The sequence below is a fragment of the Helianthus annuus genome, chromosome 16 (genome assembly GCF_002127325.2).
Source record: "Helianthus annuus cultivar XRQ/B chromosome 16, HanXRQr2.0-SUNRISE, whole genome shotgun sequence".
Classification (NCBI taxonomy): Eukaryota; Viridiplantae; Streptophyta; class Magnoliopsida; order Asterales; family Asteraceae; genus Helianthus; species Helianthus annuus.
The window spans coordinates 128,256,000-128,276,522 of record NC_035448.2 but is presented as its reverse complement, the minus strand read 5'-3'; positions in this window follow the sequence as shown (position 1 = coordinate 128,276,522).

The window sequence follows — 20,523 nt, the reverse complement described above, 5'->3', positions numbered from 1 at the left end:
GGTGAAATCAAAAAAAAACTAATAGTCTTCTGTGTATGGGATTACATCAGAGATGTACCCATCGCTTTGTTCATCACTTTCTTCAGATTCATCATCATCATATTATGCACTGGCATATAACGCCATTATCTGGTCCTGTCTTTGTTGCAACCTATACTTAAATATCATGATAACCCTGGATCTTGCATCGTTCGAAGGTGCTAAATCACAGAGTTGTTCAAGAAGATGTAGTCTCTCTGTGTTCAGCATTTCATCCATCGACAATGAATTTCCATCCTGTGTCGATAAGTCACTTTAACTGTTCTTGCTTGTTCATCCAAACCCCAACTAGTAACTGTCGGTAGACCAGTATCGTCAATATCATCATCATCATTTGCTGAAAATTTTCTTTTCAGTCTTCTTATTACCGTTCGAGTCCTTTCACAATTGTCGGCCCTTGGAATCCCAAGGGCCAGAATATCCCTCTGAACGGCTTCATCCATACTAAGTATGGCTTTGATTGTCTTGACCTTCACCCTTCTCCTATCAGAGAACTTTAGGACGAAACGTCTCTCCGACCTCTCAAACCTCCATGCAATAACCTAAGCCATATTTTTTAAGTTGTATGGCGTTTTAGACAATGTATGGCGTGTTTAGAAAATGTGTGGAGTGTTAAGCTTTGTTTACCTGTTCTACTTATCTAATGACCTTTTTGTTGCCGCCATGTAGGATGCAGTCCTATAGTGTGACACGTAATTATGGCGTTTTGAAAAGATAAACAAACTCAAGTATCCATACGTTTTTTTTGAGTTCGTTTCCTAAAGTTAACAAACACTAACGAACACGTTCATTTCCTTAACGAACAGTTACTGTTTGTAGTTACTGTTTGTTCAGCTTCATCTGAAAAGGATTTAACACGTCCCATCTTTTAGATTTTGGCGTTTTATATTTCTAATGGCGTTTAGATAAATATGGCACATTGTTTTATCCTCTTGCACATTGTTTTATACATTTCAATAATTTTTTTGGAGTTTTTAATAATACTTGTCTAAAGTAATTTTATTATAGTTTTGGAGTTTGGCGTTTGTGGTATTTTGGCGTTTTACAAGCATTTTTTAGAGAAATAATGTATTTTTTAGCGGAAAATTAGATAACAAACCACAGAAAAAAAATAGAAGCGAAAAAAATAAATTAAAAAACCTAATCCAATTTCTCTTCCAAATCTTCACTGTCATCAGTCTCTTTCTTCTTTGAAACTATAAGAACTGTCACAAATATATGGCGTTTTGGTTTTGGTGTGATATATTGTTGTTCGTTGTTGAAGTGGCTTTGTGGATGCTAGAGACATAGATCGATGTCGTGTGGGTGGAAGCTATTTGTCCGTCATCTTCATTATCATCATGGAGTCCAAAATAGAATTTACACTGGGATCGGTCTCTTCTTCTCATCCAAACCTTCTTCAAGAACAAAGCACACAAAATGACATATGACTGTCATCAGTCTCTTTTTCTTGAAGATTTGTCCATCTTATGCAGCAAAATCTTATTGAGTTAACCCCCCTCACCTAACAATCCATTCAGTGAAACTTCATGCAAAACAATACTAAATATCCAAGAACCGATGCTTGCCATCTTTGGTTTTTTTAACTTTTATGGTGTTTTACAGTGAGTGGTACTTAGGAAACATGGTGTTTGTTTTTTGGTGTGATCAATGGAAGGTGCTGAGACGTTTCTCTTTATAGGAATTTTTGTCGCGTAGTTTAGGCGGGATATTTTTATAATAAATGCTAGTAATAAAGTATCCATCGTTTCAGTTACTGTTTGTGTTTACTGTTTTTTTCAGCTTTATCTGTTAAGTCTTTAACACGTCCCATCTTTCAAGTTTGGCATTTTATATTAATTGGTGTTTTTATAGACCAAGATGATAAAATACACTAACTAAAACACAGAAAAAATTACGCAGGAAAAATAGTTTTATTATTTGGCGTTTTGTATTTAATGGCTTTTGTGGCATTTTGGCGTTTTGTAACTAATGAGAGCAGTAAAAAGACCCTTTTACCCTTAGGTTGGCATTTTGAATTAGAGCAATAAAAAGACCCTTTTTGTTAGTGCATTATCTGTCTATCACCTCCGTCAATCTAGTCCGTAGCAGAAAACCGAAGAAAACGAGAGTTACTATGTTATATTTAGTGATAGTTAGTTTAAAAGGCAAGGTGGCATAATTGTAATTAATGAGATTCCTCATTAATCTCTTGGCCTATAAATAGATCTCTAGGGCTTCTAGTTTAGGACTTTTGGAGCATTTGTCATTTTCACAACTTGGAGGTTTCTAGAGCTAGAGAGAGAAAGCTAGAGAGAGAAAGTTCATTGTTCGTGATTCAGGTGTTGTACGTTTTCAGATTCGTTAATAGAATCACGTTTATATTACGTCTCGTGTGTTAGCTCGCGTTCGTGTACGGATTCCGCACGTCACACGTTCGATTACGCAATCGTTTCGGAGTCAAACCGGTCCTAACAAGTGGTATCAGAGCAGGAGCTCGATTGCACTGATCTTTCACACGATTTCGCACAGGATTACATCAGATTTAGATCCGAATTTCATCTAGTTCTTCATTTTTTTTTCATATTCTTCACGTTTTTACTGATTATCGTCAAATTGATCAGGTTTTCACGGTCCGTTTCGTCTGATTTTTAGATATGTTGTGCGCCTATAACCGATCTACAACCCTACCAAGTTTCAGCTCAAAACTCCAAGCCGTTTAGGAGTAATCGTGGTTTTTCGGTCCGAATTCGCGTAAATTTTCAGCTTAGAACCGCTCATCCGGACAGATTAGAACCGCTCATTCGGACGGATTGGAACCGCTCATCTGAACATACTTGAACCGCTTATTTGGACAAGAGGTGAACCGCTCCAAACATAAAAAATTTAGGCTCGCTTATATGAACAAAGTGTGGACCGCTCATAACAATTTTCTGGATCGCTGTTAAGTCAGTCTATGGACCACTTTTGTGTCATCGTCTCCATGTGTGTCTGATGATTACAGGTGTTATCAGGTGTCACCGCCCATACTATCCATGTGATAAAGAACAATTGTTGCAGCCATAAAACTTGTCGATATATTTTAAGAACTAAAACTTGTCGGCCATAAAACATCACCACCCCACTACAGTTTGTTTGGCCCAATCAACTTTGAGTTGTTGTTGTCTGCATGCACTGCCCCATGTGAACCAATCAATTGTTCACTACCCCAACCGCCCCAATACCTATTAAAGGTCCAATCACAAAAAACATCACCGCCCCACTATAACTTGGATAAAGTGAAACGTTGATAAACTTTTAAGTGCACTGTCTCATTAGGTTTGAGGCCCATTAAAGGTACCGCCCCATTTAATAGTTATTGTTGTTGACTGTTAAGTACCGCCCCCATTAACCAATCTCAAAATCGGTCATATAGTTTGGAGTTAGTGAAATTATCGGCTCAATAGGCTCAATTGTTCGCCGCCCCATTCAAAATTGTGGCCCATGTGCACCGATTTAAGGCCCATGTGAACGATATATTTGACCCAAAGTTCAAAGCTTTTTAGTTCAAAAGAGGGGGCCAGTTCATTTGAATTTTATCAAGTCATTTGGATTTAAGTTCAACTCGCACAGTTTGATCATTAAAAGGTTCAGCTCGTACAAATTCAAAATTGTTCCAGGTCGTGTGGTTTTGCTGGATCATAGCATTTTGTACGGTTTGAAAATTTAAATCTCAGTTCGCATCAAGTTCAGTTCGCCCGGTGTGTCAATTTTCAGTCTGTTCAGTCTGTCAACCGTCAATCTCGCACAGAATATTCACCAGTTCGAGCATTTTGTTTCGATTGTTTGATAGTGTTTGAACTGATATTTGTTTGTTTTGTGTTTGTGATTCAGGTAATTGAAGAAATTCAAATCATGGCTGAGGAATTCTACAACACGTTTTTCAACGCGTTCACATCCGAATCGACCGAGATTGCAAATGTTACCCCGAAAACCATTACAAAAGCCATCAACGAGAACATCAAGCATGATAACTTCTACGGAACACACTCAAAGCCACCAGCTCTGGAAAGCATTGAAGATTATACCTGGTGGAAAGAACGGTTCATCAATTGGGCTAAAGCATATGCACATGAAAGCTGGTTTTGTCTGGAGTTTGGATACGAAAGGCCAAAAGATGACAAAAACGAAGATCTACCGCTCAAGAAACTTTCCAGAGAAGAAAGATCTGAGTTTGCAGCAGAACAAAGAATGGTTGCTTTGATCCAGTCAGCAATCAGAAATGATATATTTGCTTTGCTCACTCATGATGGATCGTCAAAGTCAGTTTGGGAAGCTTTACGAGTTAAAGCTGAGGGGGGAAAACAGATTAGAAAAAATAAAATTGCTTTACTCAAAAAAGAATTTGATCTGTTTGATAATATAAAAGGTGAGACAGTGAGACAAATGATCGAGAGATTCTGTCATCTTAAAATCGAACTTGAACGTTTTAAAATTGATAAAACAAGAGAGGAACTTATCAATAAAGTCATTGAAGCGTTACCACGAGCAGATCAGTGGCAAACGTTTGTTTTTATCTTAAAAAATGATGCTTCATATGATGAAATTTCTCTTGATTCTTTGTTTGAAAAGATTGAAAGTCATGATCTGGAGTTACAAAAGCAGAACAAGATGACTGGTTCTTCACATCAACAGAATGTGGGTTTGTACTACAAAGGCAGTGTACCTTCTGATAAAGGCGTTGGTTCACCAAAAACAGCATTTAGTGGTGAGAAGATGAAAGATCCACAAACCACGTCAACAAGTCATCATTCTGGATATCATTCATCTTCAAAGACAAATTCTGAGGAAACAGAAGAAATTTTGTGCAACATTGCTCTTAAACTGAAGAATTCTCCAGCAATGAGCATCAATGCAGCGAAACAGCAAATGAGTTTTCTTGCATCTGTCCTGGAGTCATATGAGGGTCTTGTAGCTGGTAAAATTGGAAACTCTGAGTTGACCAAAGAAGACTACGACCAGATTGATCCGGAAGAGATGGAACTCATTGACATCCGTTGGTGTTTAGCTAGTTGCATTCGCAGAGCTAAGAGGTATATGGAGATTACCAGAAAACAATCGCTTGGAGGTGCATCAACAAAGCTTGGATTCGACAAATCCAAAGTGACCTGCTTCAGATGCAAGCAAAAAGGTCATTTCAAAAGAGAATGCAGAAACTCTGAAGTTGCTGAAGGAAATGAACGTCCTTTCAACGATGACTATTATCGAAAGGCGATTTACCATCGAAGCAGAGAAGAGCCAAAGTTGATTGAAGATAAACCGAAAGAAAAATCAAGAGCTTATGCTATAATTGCTCCCGAAAGAAAGTTGATTTACGAGGATGAAGGCTATGATTGGTCTCAAATTTGTCCAGAAGAAGATCGTTTGGAGAATGTTCGTAAAACAGCTCATGGGAGAGCTATGACAGAACCAAGAAAGTTTGTGTACGTTGCTGAGATTAAAGATGAAAACAAAGAAAAAAACACTGCTGAAATTAGTGAAGAAAATGTTGTTGCTGAGGTAAAAGAGAAAACTCAAGAAGAGATTTTGAGTGAGAAGACTTACAAAGAATGGAACGTGGTTCATAACAGAATGGACGATATGCAGGAAGAGTATGAAGATGCTGTCAGCAATCGAAGATGGGATAAGAAGAGAGAATGTTACTACAACAGAGAAGGAGAACCAGTTGTTCCAAAGAAAGATATAATTTTTAATGATGTTCTTCTTGTTGTCCCATTGAGAGCTGAATACTACAGGAGAGTGATGAAGGATGATGCATATGTTAAACAGTATGAAAAAGATATCAGATATGCTATGCTGTCATGTTTGAGAAAAAGGGATGAAGAGAGAATGAAGAAAAATGTTGAAGAAATGGTGGAGAATTTGAAGAAGGTTGCTGAAACAGAAGTTGTTAAAGCAGAAGTTGTGAAAGAAGCTGTTACTGAAGAACAGCAGATTGAAGAAGAGATGAAGAAAGAAGAAATAGAAGAAAAGAATGAGAATGAGAATGAGAAAGATGATGATGATGAGATGAAGCAGACAGAAGCTGCTGAAAACACCGAAGTGCCAATCACTGAGGTACATTCTGATTCTGAAGTCTTAAAACCAATTGAACAGTGCAAGAAATGCATGGAACCGTGCAGAGCTTGTACTGAAAAAGATGAGCAATTCAGAACAAGAGAATTTGAATTCACAAAAATCGAAAACATTTTCAAAGCAAAATGCAAAGAGATGTTAGAAAAAGAAAAAGCTTTTAACGAAAATGATGAAAAACTTTCAGAAAAATGTTCAAAGTTAGAAAAAGAAAATGAAGTTTTGAAAGAAAACGTTTTGAAAATGAAAAATGAATGTGAACGAAAAGAGATTGCTTGTCAAGAAATGAAAAAGGAATATGACTCAATGAAGTTATCATATCATGTTACGAAAGAGTCATATGATAAAGTAAAAGACGAAATGAAATATGCTCAATCTAGAATGAATTATCTTTCTGAAACAACCAAAGAGCTTAAACGAATGTATGCTATAAAACAAGATGTTGTTAATTCATATATCGAAGATGTTGCTAAGCTAAAGCGACAAATTGCTGATCTAGAACAGGATAACAACAAGTTAAAAAGTTACCACGTGTCGTCATATGTGCTTGAACGAATTTTCCATATAAAACCGGGAGATGGTGAGTCTGAGCAGAACAAGAAAGGCATTGGCTCAGAGTTTCATCAAGTTCCACCACCGGAAAAGTTTGCATTTTATAATGAGGAAAAGGTCGAAAAAGCTTTCAACATGGTAGACCAATTGCCAGACAACATTGACATAACCTATTCCAAATCTGATGATTCTCATGATTCAGAGGTGGTAGGTAAAGTCGTTGAAAGTGTGTTGAAAGAAGAGTCGGTTGATACAGGTAAATCTGAATCACAGGTTGAAGATGAAGGAAATCTTCATGATGCATATCTGAAAAACACAAAATCCGAGAAAAATTTGAATGATGATTCAAAGGGATTGGTTTATACCATGATTGGATCGGACAAATTATTCTTAGATGTTGTATTCCCGATTCAGAATGTGATTTCAGAAAAAGTTGACAAAGTTTTCAAAATGGTTGAGATTGAGAAGTCTGAGATTTCAAAGTTTGTTGGTAAGAGTCATAAAGGTTTGTATAACAAACCTGGTTTCAAAAAGAAAAACATGAAGGCTGGGTTGGGTTATAAGAAGAAACAGAATCGAAACAAAAATGAAATGCCAAATTTTCAGGCAAAAATGAGTTTTGTTCAAGGAAACAGTTTGGATGAAGAAAAAGAACTCAAATTGAGACAATCTAATGCTGAGTTTGAGGCTCAAAAGAAAACGCAACAACCACAGGTCAAAGATGTGTCCATGAAAACATGTTTCAAATGTGATAAAAAAGGACATCTTGCACGCAAGTGTCCAAATCCAAAACCTGTGGATGTTGACAAAGAGAAGATCGATGCTGTGAAACAAAAATCTGAGTATGTGAGACAAAGGTCAACCAGATTTGATTCAAAACAAACTTGGAGGTACAACACAAACAAGTTTGCTTCGAATCAAAATTGGAAATCAAACCCGAATAGGTTCGATTCAAGACAGACCTGGAACTCTCACACACCCAGATTCAGAACAACACAAAGGTGGAAAACTTCAGTTGATAGTTGATATGACAAAACCCCAACAGTTTTGGAAACCACAAGTTGTTGTTCAAAATCAAAATGCTCAAAAAGATTCACATTTTTACAAACGTGGTACACCGAAAGGTCAAACATGGAGGGTTAAGAAACATGTTGATTCGGTAAAAGATGAGAAAGTTGACGTTAAAATTGAGAAAGTTTTTGTGAAAAATGACAATGAATTTCCAGCATTGAATGAAAATTATTGTGTTGAAATGCCTAAGGTTCAACAGACCTGGGCTAAATTGTTCAAGTAATTCAATTAGTTGAATGTGCAGGTGCTCAAAGAAACTGAAGATTGTGAGATTGAAAGTTGGAGCAGCCTGGCACATGAAGAGGAAGCAGAGGCTGCTAGACCCTGGTTTGGTTGAAACAGGGAGTTTATATGTTTTTCTGTACATAAATAAACAATATTTCAAAAACTCTAAAAATTTGAAAATTAAAAACCAAAAATATGTTTTAGTTTGTTAAAATTTGAAAAACCAAAAATATGTTTGTTTTTAATTTTTGTCAAAAATAGAAAATTCCAAAAATATGTGTTGATGGAATACGCCGAAACCCTCACGGCTGAACAAACATGATTACTTTCACCAGATTGAAAAACGGTTTTCAAACTGTAAAAATCAATGTGTTGTAAATCATGGGGGTACTGTATGTTAGTTTTTCTGTTAATTGTGCTAAATAGTATGTTATGTTTTCTGTAATTCGGTACACGAGAAGCAGAAAATGGATGGCGAGACAAAGCTATCTACATCGGTTTGTCAAATTTCTTTTAATGGTTTTGCATTTTAGGGGGAGAAATATTGTCAGAAAACACAAAAACATTAGAAAATTTGAAAAATACAAAAACATGATAAAATTCAAAAAATTTGAGTTTTGTGTAAAAAAGAGGAAATGATAGTACATCAGTAGACAGTTACAGTATGCTAAAGAATTGTAATGATAAAATAGCGTTAAACAGTCTCACTGATGATATGTCGATAGGTTTTTATACACTTAGTAAACTTTTTCGGGATATAAACCTAAATTCAAACTTGCTTATTTTGTGGGGAACACTACTTGGATATATAAGTAACCCCTGAAATCTCGTTTGAAAGGTCTCGTATTCTGATATACTAGGTTTTTATACTCTATGATATCTGGGGTATTATTCCGGGACTTCTGCTGAATGGAAGTTCTGACCTAGTCCTTGGATAATACTTTCACTGAATGCTTGGAACACAGCATAAACCCTCAGCATGCAGATGAAACAATAAAATTGATAGTCGCTGCTGTTGTAGCTAAAAGATCCTCTAAAGGGGACATACCAAAAAGTCGAAACTGATATCTCTCTGCGCATACGGAAGTATCGACCTGAGATCCCTCGGTCCTCGCATACCTAATTTATGTACAGATATCATTGTAGTATTAATCACCTGTAAGACTGAATATTGAGATTCTGGATACGGGAGTATATTCAAGAGGTGGGACACATGAATGAGTTTAAGTCTTAAAACATCTAAATCGTATCCTGAATTAGTTGAAATTTGTATGAAAATTTAAGTGGATCAGTATATTGACAATCTAAGTGAATTGTTTAATTCTTAATGTGTAACTAAGCTCAACGGTACTTGTGACTTGTCAAAAACTGATATGATCCTACGCATACTCAAACAAAAATATTGTCTGTAAATATGTTTGTACATATTTCTTTACTGCTTTATATTTTCAGAAAATACAAAAAGATTTTGATTTCTGCTTTATTTTCGATAAACCGATGTCTGAAATGCTGAGTTTCAAAATCTGAGTAAGCTGATTGTGTTTCTGAAAAATAAAACAAGTTCATTAATTTGATACTTGAATTAAAATCAAAAATTTCAAAAACAGTTTGTGATATCTCCAAGGTCATTAGTTTGGACTTGGAAGATTAACTGTGAGGGAGTTGGATTCTTTAACACTGCTAAATCTATAAAGTTTGTTGATAGGGGGAGTTGATTAGAGAATTTGATTGATAATTTCAAAATGATTGTTACTTATAAATGTCTGAGTGTTGCAGATGTTATACCAGACTACGATCCCGAAAGCCGAGTCTAAGGGGGAGTCTGAAGACGAGCTCAACGCAAACAGAAGCGTGCAAAGTGCCAGGAATCATTCCAGGAAGAGCTTGTAACTAGAAAGCAAGGTGTCGATCCCAAAGCACGGAAGCTTGACGAAAGGGGGAGCCTGACGAAGAAAAGAGTCTACAGAAAGGGGAAGCTGAAGCTGAAGACAGATCCACCGGGATTCTGTTTGAGCAAGGGGAAGTCTGTGTAGCTGAAGACGTGTTAAAGCTTCAAGAAGACTCAGAGAGAGAGAGAGAAAAGTCGCTACGAGTTGACTACAGATTGACTACAGCAATATCCAAGGGGGAGTCTATTAGTGCATTATCTGTCTATCACCTCCGTCAATCTAGTCCGTAGCAGAAAACCGAAGAAAACGAGAGTTACTATGTTATATTTAGTGATAGTTAGTTTAAAAGGCAAGGTGGCATAATTGTAATTAATGAGATTCCTCATTAATCTCTTGGCCTATAAATAGATCTCTAGGGCTTCTAGTTTAGGACTTTTGGAGCATTTGTCATTTTCACAACTTGGAGGTTTCTAGAGCTAGAGAGAGAAAGCTAGAGAGAGAAAGTTCATTGTTCGTGATTCAGGTGTTGTACGTTTTCAGATTCGTTAATAGAATCACGTTTATATTACGTCTCGTGTGTTAGCTCGCGTTCGTGTACGGATTCCGCACGTCACACGTTCGATTACGCAATCGTTTCGGAGTCAAACCGGTCCTAACACTTTTTACCCTTAATGAAGCACGTTCCAAGTAATAAAATTGATGTTATTTACGAAAACGCCACCGCGCCAATCTAGTCCATAGATTGTTTTGATCGGACGATCCATAAGCGTTCTCACCGTTCTCACACGTTTCACCGTTTCCCTAAATCTTGACCCTCTATATATATATATATATATATATATATATATAGGGAGAAGATCATGCAAGAACCACCTCTTATTGTGAGAACCGCGAGAACCAATGTGAACACACCAAAAATGCCTAAAAATAGCTAAAAATCACACAAAGAATTTTTTTTTAATATTTTCTATATAAAAATCGCTACTTTTCGAAGCCAAAAAAAAATTTTTAATTTTTTTAAAAAAAAAAAATTTTTGGCCACTAAAAGTAGCGATTTGAGCATAAAAAATATTAAAAAATATATATATTTTTTAGAATTTTTTTTTGATTTTTTTAGATTTTTTTAATTTTTTTTAAGATTTTTTTTAGGTTTTTTGGGGGTTTAGTTTTTAGTATTTTAGCTTGGGGGGGGGGGTTTAGGTTTTTGGGGGGTGGGGGAGGGGGGTTTAGGTTTTTTTTTTTTTGGGGGGGGGGGTAGGTTTTTTTCAGGTTTTTTGGGGGTTTTAGTTTTTAGCATTTAGCTTTGCGGGGGGGGGGGGGGGGGGGAGGGGGGGTGGGTTAGGTTTTTTTTTGGGGGGGGGGGGGAGGGGGTGGGGTGGTTTAGGTTTTTGGGGGGAGGGGGTGAGGGTTAGGTTTTTTTAGCTATTTTAGGTTGTGTTCACATTGGTTCTCAAGGTTCTCACAATAAGGGTGGTTCTCGCATGAGCCCCTCCCTATATATATATATATATATATATATATATATATATATATATATATGTATATATATATATATATATATATGTATGTATGTATATATGTATGTATGTATGTATAGGGGATGGTTCAAATGAAAACCACTTTTATTGTGAAAACTCGAAAACTAACTAAAAAAAGCCTAAAAAACCTAAAAAACATACAAATTTTTTTTTTTAATTTTTTTTAGAAAAATCGCTACTTTTTATATATGGAAAAAAAATTTCAAAAAAAAAAAAAAAAAAAAATTTTTTTGGTTGTACTACACATGTGCACTAATACGGAAAGCCTAAACCACTTAACCCACCCCCCCACCGACACCCCCAAAACCTAAACCCCCCACCCCCCCCCCCAAAACCTAAATTCACCCTCCCACCAAAAGCCTAACCCCCCCCCCTCCCCCCCCCCCCAAAAAAAAAAACCTAAACCCCCCACCCCACCCTCCCGAAAACCTAAAACTAAACCCTAAACATAAACCCGAAAAAAACCTAACCTCCCCACCCCCACCCCCCAAAAACCTAAACCCCCTCCCCCCCACACCCAAAAACCTAATCCTAATCCTAAACCTCCAAAAAAACTAACCCTAAAAGCTAAACTAAAATCAAAAAACTAATTTTAAGCATGTAATGCACATTGTAGTACATGTTATATTGCACACGTGCACTACTATAATAATAGTATTGAAAAGAAGACGACACCATAAATCTTTTTTTATGTCATAAAAAATATGCTCGAATATACTTGAATGAAAGATAAGAAAATTTGTGATCTTATGGTGCCATTTTTGTTTTAAAATGATAACGTATGGAGAAATGAGAAATGTTTGAAAAGTTATATATTTTTTGTTCCAATTTTACCCCTCCTTCATTAAAAGTCTTCCCTCCCTCCTTTTTAGTGGGTTTTAGTTAGTTTTCTAGTTTTCACAATAACTAGTGGTTTTCATTTGAACCTTCCCCTGTATGTATATATATATATATGTATGTATATATGTATATATATAGGGGAAGGTTCAAATGAAAACCACTAATTATTGTGAAAACTAGAAAACTAGAAACTAACTAAACCCACTAAAAAGGAGGGATGGAAGACTTTTAATGAAGGAGGGGTAAAATTGGAACAAAAAATATATAACTTTTCAAACATTTCCCATTTCTCCATACGTTATCATTTTAAAACAAAAATGGCACCATAAGATCACAAATTTTCTTATCTTTCATTCAAGTATATTCGAGCATATTTTTTATGACATAAAAAAAGATTTATGGTGTCGTCTTGTTTTCAATACTATTATTATAGTAGTGCACATGTGCAATATAACATGTACTACAATGTGCATTACATGCTTAAAATTAGTTTTTTGATTCTAGTTTAGCTTTTAGGGTTAGTTTTTTTGGAGGTTTAGGATTAGGATTAGGTTTTTGGGTGTGGGGGGGGAGGGGGGTTTAGGTTTTTGGGGGGTGGGGGTGGGGGGGGGGGTTAGGTTTTTTTCGGGTTTATGTTTAGGGTTTAGTTTTAGGTTTTCGGGAGGGTGGGGGGTGGGGGGTTTAGGTTTTTTTTTGGGGGGGGGGGTTAGGCTTTTGATGGGAGGGTGAATTTAGGTTTTGGGGGGGGGGGTTTAGGTTTTTAGGGGGTGTCGGTGGGGGGTGGGTTAAGTGGTTTAGGCTTTCCGTATTAGTGCACATGTGCAGTACAACCAAAAAAAAAATTTTTTTTTTTTTTTGAAATTTTTTTTCCATATATAAAAAGTAGCGATTTTTCTAAAAAAAATTGTAAAAAAAAAAAAAATTTTTTGTATGTTTTTTAGGTTTTTTTAGGCTTTTTTAGTTAGTTTTCGAGTTTTCACAATAAAAGTGGTTTTCATTTGAACCATCCCCTATATATATATGTATATATATATATATGTTTAAGTTCATGTAAGAGTTAACTACCATTTTCGTCCCTATGGTTTGTTCACTTTTACCATTTCAGACCAATTTTCAAAAATGCACCAGTTTCCTCCTCCCTGACATACTGGAAACGTGCCACTTCAGTCAAAAAAATAAAACCCAGTTAAGTCAGACAGGTTAAATGAAGGGTATTATTGTCAATTCATAAAATAAGGTGAAAATAAAAGATATATGAATTGACAATAATACCTTTCATTTAACCTATCTACCTTAAGTGGGTTTTAATTTTTGGACTGAAGTGGCACGTTTCCAGTATGTCAGGGAGAAAACTGGTGTTTTTTGAAAATTGGTCTGAAATGGCAAAAGTAAACAAACCAAAGGGACGAAAATGACAGTTAACTATTCCTGTAAAAAGAATGAATTGTGTGAGAAAGGTGAGAAGGAACCAGGATATGACACGTGGAAATGATCAAAATTAAAGATCCGGGTTAGTAAGGTAATTTTGTTTGAAACTTAATTTAATGATAAAAATCTTTCTATAACTGATTTTGAGGTATTTTAGGAAATCGATTTTTTTTTTTAATTATGTTTGATATATAATAACTAATTCACATCGATGACAATTATATCCACCTTCGGTGTTCCTAATTTTTGTTAGTAGGGTGTTTTACATGTGTTCAAGAAAATGTTCTTAATATGGTGTTTTACAACCTACGACGTTTTGATAGAGACTTGATTCAATTTATGGTGTTTTACAACCTGTGTTTCCAGAAGATGCTCTTAGTATGGTGTTTTACAACCTGTGTTTCCAGAAGATGCTCTTAGTATGGTGTTTTACAATCTGTGTTTCAAGAAGATGTTCTTAGTATGGTGTTTTACAACCTGCGGTGTTGTAATAAAAGGCTTAGTTCAATTCATGGTGTTTTGCAACCTGTGTTCCTAGAAAATGTTCTTCATATGGTGTTTTATCCATAAACTCCCAGAAACTGTTTGATTTTGTTTTAGTGTTTTATATTCAATTCATGATGTTTTATCCTTCTGTATGTTGCATACATCACTGTAAGTATGTTGTTATACAAAGTGTTTTATATTTATATATAATACAACCATACAGAGAATCTCAATGTTAAACCCCATTTATTTGATGATTCATGCTTTTTTATTTTCAAATTCCATGGAAGAGATTGGAGAACGAGCATGAATGTCGCTATTGATTGATTCCATGGAAAAGATAGGAGAGAGAACACAAATGTCGCTATTTGATTGATGAGAGAGAGTGGCAGATTCTTTTTTTAAAACACGACCAATTGCTATTATACCCTTATGCGTATCTTTATCTCCAGAATTTATATAACACAATTTACAAATTTATCATTGTTGAGCTCAACCATTAAAATCTAGATATAATGGTCTAAAACACTTCTTACCATTCTCACATAAAACCCTCTTTGTACAATAACCCCACAATATATATATATATATACATATGTATGTATGTATATGTATGTATGTATGTATGTATGTATGTATGTATGTATGTATTATGTATGTATGTATGTATGTATGTAGTATGTATGTATGTATGTATGTATGTATGTATGTATGTATGTATGTATGTATGTATGTATGTATGTATGTATGTATGTATGTATGTATGTATGTATGTATGTATGTATGTATGTATGTATGTATGTATGTATGTATGTATGTATGTATGTATGTATGTATGTATGTATGTATGTATGTATGTATGTATGTATGTATGTATGTATGTATGTATGTATGTATGTATGTATGTATGTATGTATGTATGTATGTATGTATGTATGTATGTATGTATGTATGTATGTATGTATGTATGTATGTATGTATGTATGTATGTATGTATGTATGTATGTATGTATGTATGTATGTATGTATGTATGTATGTATGTATGTATGTATGTATGTATGTATGTATGTATGTATGTATGTATGTATGTATGTATGTATGTATGTATGTATGTATGTATGTATGTATGTATGTATGTATGTATGTATGTATGTATGTATGTATGTATGTATGTATGTATGTATGTATGTATAATAACAATATTAATGTAAATCTAGTTGAGATGAATATTCAAAACAATTTGATAGCCATGTGTACACAAAGGTATTAGAATTTGACATTTCGTGTGAGAGAATAAAGGGTGTGTGGATGAAAAAAAACACCTTTGTCATGATTTGAACCGGAACCCAAAAAACATTGCAATAGTACATGTAGCAAGAATATATATAATATATAACCGAAAATGAAAAAAAAAACAAAAAAAATAAGGTCCAACAGCCAACTCCCAAATTATGTGGGTAGGCACGAAAACCTATTGAACTACATAAATTTGGTGATTATCTCGCGCAATAAACTATATAATATAAAACTAAAAAAACACCAATAGCCAGCCAACTGCTAAATTATATAGGTAGGCACGAAAATTGAACTACATAAATTTGGTGATTATTTCGAGCAATAAACGTAAATTGATGATTATCTTGCGCAATAAAATATATAATATGAAACTAAAAAAAACACCAATAGTCACCTGCCACACAGGTAGTAGGAAATGTTATAACATACTATAATTTTAAATTGCAGGAAATACATCAGCCGACCAATGACAAAATACATTTATTACATTAAATGTGAATATCCAACAAATTTTTACTTTTTTCATTTTTATATTGAAAGCGAGACACTTTCATTAATGTCGTGTATGACTGATTGTGTCACAATACAGTTTATGTCCCCTTCTTAATACCCAGAGTTAGAACTTATGGATTAGAGTATTTCAACCGCACATCTGATCTACTCTAGGCCTTTAATTGAACACGGTGGTATAATAGTAATTAACTTGACATAATTACGCATGTTATTGCATAATTACAAACGTTATAATGCATAATTACGTTTGGGTTGGGTTAAACCCTAATTACGCATGTTATTTGCATAATTACGCACGTTATTTCATAATTACGCATGTTGTTACATAACTACGCACGTTATAATGCATAATTACGCATGATTTATAAAATCAAAACCTGCATGGCACCAAACATGAAAATTACGCATGTTAAACTCAAAACTATGCATGTTTTGTTTCTACCCTAATTACGCATGTTGTATGCATAATTACGCATGTTATCAGGTGGTCTCATAATTTAAGATTTGACAATATATATATATATATGTATATAGTCAATTTTAAACTATACACATGTGCACACTACGAAAAGCTCAGGGAAATGTGTGGTCCAGAATGCTTCTCAAGTTTCTCAAATAGGGTGGATTTCTCTTAAGATCACTACTCTCTCTCTCTATATATATATATATATATATATATATATATATATATATATAGGGTAAGGATAGTTAAAAAGGGCCCAAAGTGTGAGAAGTGTATTATAACACTATATATAATACTATATAACACCATATAAACACCGTATAACAATGTGTAACACCATATAATACCATATAACACTATGTAACACTATATAACATTATATAACAAATATAACACTATACATTTATCATAGACATGCTATCAGACAAACTATAGTGTTATATTTGTTATATAATGATATATAGTGTTACATAGTGTTATATGGTATTATATGGTGTTACATATTGTTATACGGTGTTTATATGGTGTTATATAGTATTATATATAGTTTTATAATACACTTCTCACACTTTGAACACTTTTTACAGGATCCTCTACCTATACATATATATATATATATATATATATATATATAGGGGAACCAGAGAACCATGCATTTAACATGTAAAATATATCATAAAAAATTTATCTTTAATGTGTTATTTTTTTTAAGTTTTTGGAGTTTTTACATATGAATACATGTAGAAGCCTTTTTTAATGTAAAAATTTTAAAACTAACAAACATAAAAATGCCTAAAACACGTAAAAAGGTTAATTTTTTATTATTAGAATGGCTTCTGCGCATCTTTATATGCACAAGTTTCGAAAAAAATGAAAAAAAATTGAGTCTGTTGAATTAAATTTTTATGATATATTTAAATGTTAAATACAGGGTTCTCCGATTTCCTACTTTTTGTTGTTTCCCATTGAACCTCACACTGTATATGTAAGGCCATAAAATTGAGTAGGTTTACACTTGTCTTTATCAATCACACTTATAGGCCACTGGCTAAGTTTTCTAGTGGGCTTGGGTTAGGCCATGTGGGCCGAGTTATAGGTGGACCCTCAATAATGTTATGTTGAGTTCATTATTAGGGTTAGACATTAGAGAAACTGATTAGAGAGTTATTGATTGTTAGAGCTTTTGATTGAAACATTGTACCAGACAAGTCATTGAACTTGTGTGCAAATCGTTAATAGAATCGATTTCATCTTCTTCTTGTTCATCATTTTCTTAGTTTTCTGCACTTTGGTTGTGATTGTGATTGTAACTGTTAAATGACCATTTTAAAAAAAAAGAGATATTTGTATATATGTTAGAGAGAGAAAAACAGAAAAATCAAATGGGAAATGAAATAAATATTCGTGTTAAAGGGTTTGACCAGCACATGTAAAGTGCTATAGATGAAAAGACTACGATCTACTTTGATGTGCTGATAGGTCTAACGCTCAAAGAGATAAAAGATACCAAGTGATATAAATATAATGAACTATACACCATGTGGGTAACATACCTCTGGCGTATGATCTTGTGGTCTTAAATCTTGCGTTGATAGATAGCCAACGTCTGAGGTTTCGGGTCTTTATGCTGATGAGTCATCCCGGGATATCATGGTTGTCCTTCTGTTGCATCCAGATTAGATTATATGGAGACCTAGGCACAATCATGATACCTTAAAAGAGCCAAAAACCTTAGTGGAAGACAAACTCAAAATGAGAGAATTCCAAATTGTTAAAGAAAAATTCGTACCAAAAAGGTATTTTCCTAACCCTCGTCGGACACAAACATTGGTCGCTCTGTTGTATGAAAGTACAAACCTTTCACCAATGGTATGACGTTGTAAATCAAAAGGATGAACTCAGTATACTCACCTGCTACGATGAATCGTTGTGCTTACCTTGATCGCGGGGGTATGTCATGGTATGGGACACATGGGCATTATTGTATAATATACCTTAAGCATATCACGAAGTTGAAAATTGAAAGTTGAGTGTTAAGTTTAAGAGGATAAACAAATTGGCAATCACTTAGACCAGTTTGAATAAGCTCGCACTGAAAAATGTTCGTTGGTCCGCCTGAGAACGATTTTGATCCCATTGCAGTTGTAACTATATATTAGTTTCTTTGTGTTTCTGTTTATATTCTTATATTTAAAATTAAAAAATTAGAAAATCCAAAATCCAAAAATAGAGTGTTTAATTGTTTTATCAAAAATTTAACCATTCTTGAAGATTTGATTGATCATTGAAAATTGAGAGAAATTTGAATTGTGAAATCCAAGTACAAGTACTTGGATCTACCAAGTGTTCATATGGTCATTTCCTCTGTTGCATAGAAATGTTTGCTTATGAATTTCTGAGCATGTGCAGAACTTGATTTAAATAAAGAAACAGGGGTTAATGAGGATTGAGATGTTGTTAGTTGCTGACAAAGTGTGAAGATCACAACAACAAGATGTACCTGAGTCAGAAGAACCAGATACGAGTCATAGTCTGACAATGATAGTAGCTTTCAAGAAGTACATGTGAACCAGCTTGAAAGAGAAAAAAAATGACAAAGAAAAGAGATGCTGAGAATCCTCCTCTCGCATTCTTTTTAAGCAAGATGTTCAAGAAAAAGCTGATAATGTTCAAGAAGAACAAAAGACCCTAGTTTGAAGATGAAGAGATGAAATATCTTCCCACAGAGATATGATAAAGACAGCTGATGTGCTAAAATTAGTTTAATAAAAAACAAAGTAAATTAACCTAATCTAGACACAAAGTACTACTCTAGACTCTCAAAACTCGACTAAACTACTAACCGGCAAGTGAACCGATCGACTCTACTAAAGTTAAGTAAGTCCGGATATCGAACCCACATGACTCTTGATGTGTGTAAAATGCAACATATAAATCACATCAATTAAGGCATAAAACTAACCCTTTTTAAGTACTAATGTTGGAAAAAGAGTGTTTTTGTCTTTCTTTTGTATTTTCAGGATGAAATGAGCTCAAAATCACAAAAGAAGCAAAAAGACAACTAATTCTAGCATAAATACAAGAAAAGGAATAAAAGTAGACTGCCCGGACCCTCAACGGCACCTCCCAAGGCAAAGAAGAGAAAACAGAAGACTGAACACGCCCCGTGTCCAGCGAACACGGGGCCGTGCCCAAGAAGCAGCAGAAAAGACAAACCAGTAGAAGCTTCCATTGCCCACCACGGGGCCGTGTCCAGCGGGCACGGGGGCGTGGTGAAAGTACAGCAGGCGCATTAATTGTAATTGCGAATTACAATTAATGAAGAGAGAGAATGTCAGACGGGCACGGGGGCGTGTCCAGCGGACACGGGGCCGTGCCCAGCCTTCTTTTCAGCCTATAAATAGGGGTGCTTGGTTTCATTCCATCTCATCCCTTGGCACACCACCTCTCTCACACTCCATCCACCACCCACCACCACTATAACACCATCATCCACCACCATCATCCATTGTCCATCGTAGAGTGTGTGAGTCGTCTCGGGATCCAAGATTGATCGTATGAGTTCTTGACAATCAAGGCCATGTTTGCCTAAGTCTCTTACATCACTTGGTGAAGACAAGTGTTTAGTATAATACTTTTGATTTTTAATCTTTTGCACTTTTTATTTGGTTTTGTATTAATGACTTTAATAACTAGTTACTTATGTTGAAGGTGATCTTTCCTTATCGTTTGTCCGTGGTGTCTTGGCATTATTTTACTGTCTATATAAAATAAAAGATTTTCACCATTCATATCTCCACGGTCTATATGGAGGTATGTTGGCTACCTGGTCGGGGGTTAAGGGAACGGTTTGGTAAGGGTCTTGCCCTTGTTCAGCGTTTAGAGGTCCTGCTTGGGACCTGGGTCAAATTTAGTAGGATCTCCTTCAATGCCCATAGGTATTGGATGGCGGGGATCCAAACTCTTTGACCCCCTCATAAGTTAACTACTATTAATACTATAACCCGGCTATTTAGGACTGTATCCCTGCTGACTCAGACTACTTAGCCGAGGGTAACGTCACCGCCAAAAGCGGGGCCTACCACAATTTGC